Genomic DNA, 1,110 nt, shown 5'->3' with positions numbered 1-1,110 from the left:
TTTTTGGCATTACTAACACATAACACAAAGATCTGTGTTACCATACGGCCAGTGAAAGGGGACTGAAAAGCCTTTCAGCCCTTGGCAAATGAAAGGCACCACATCATAAGATCTGGATATTAAGTTGGATGGAGTGTCCTTTCTTTGGCCTGATTCAGTGAGGCTATAAATCAGTCACATCTCCGAGTTTCTTAATCTGATTTGGCTCCCGGATTCGGGGAGGATGTTGGGGTACAATATCTGCAGCTGCCCGCACTGCAACTCTTGTAACTCCAAGCGACTGCGGCTATCAGGGTGACAGACTGGAGTAAGACAGGTGGACCGTATCTCCTGGTGAGGTTCTTGCCATCCCTATTTTCTGTCATTCAGTATAAATGACACCAGAGTCTGGCCTGGTACAACTATCCATATTGAATTTTCCAAGCACGCAGTAAGTTCTACCTTTCCTGCTACAGGACCAAACTTGTTTCCATCCCCCAGGGACACAGATACCATCCCAGCAGATCTGTCCAGATCTCTCCTGCTCTGTCCCTTTGCTGAATGAGGCCATTTCGGTGCCAAGACTCAGAGGTCCTCCCTCTCAGCAGCTGATGTTACTCCAGCATGAAGAGAAAACAAAGTAGGTTAAGCTTGATTTTAATTAAACATTTCCTGCTTTCACAATGAAAGTGGAAAACACATGTGGGTGTCTCCTCACTAACTATGAAGGACAAAACAATGCTTTATGGGAATGGCGCAGATGTTAAACCCTTTGGCACATCTTGTCCAGCTCTCTTTCCTTTGAAGTCAGGCTGGGGTGATTTACTTAAAATGCTTCCCTCCTGTGTGTGTCAGAGAGTCCTGTGGATGATGACGAGAAATGAAGACATCCTTAGTGAGCGTGCTCTTCCAAATAGAAAGGATTCTTCAGAGAAATAGTCTGCTTTCCCCAATTCCTTGCTCTGTAAGGAATGATAAGATGTGAAGTATCATTTAGATTCAGTCTCAGAAAGGGCTATGTTATTTTGATTTCAGGGTAGCTGTAGGGAATTTATTGTTTCCTGTAACGCTGTGTGTACAAGTTATAATAACTTTTACCTGGACAAACCATTCATGACTGCAGGAAGCCAC

This window comes from Mesitornis unicolor, unplaced genomic scaffold (genome assembly GCF_000695765.1).
Source record: "Mesitornis unicolor isolate BGI_N332 unplaced genomic scaffold, ASM69576v1 scaffold41884, whole genome shotgun sequence".
In the NCBI taxonomy this organism is placed as follows: domain Eukaryota; kingdom Metazoa; phylum Chordata; class Aves; order Mesitornithiformes; family Mesitornithidae; genus Mesitornis; species Mesitornis unicolor.
This window is presented reverse-complemented; position numbering follows the sequence as displayed.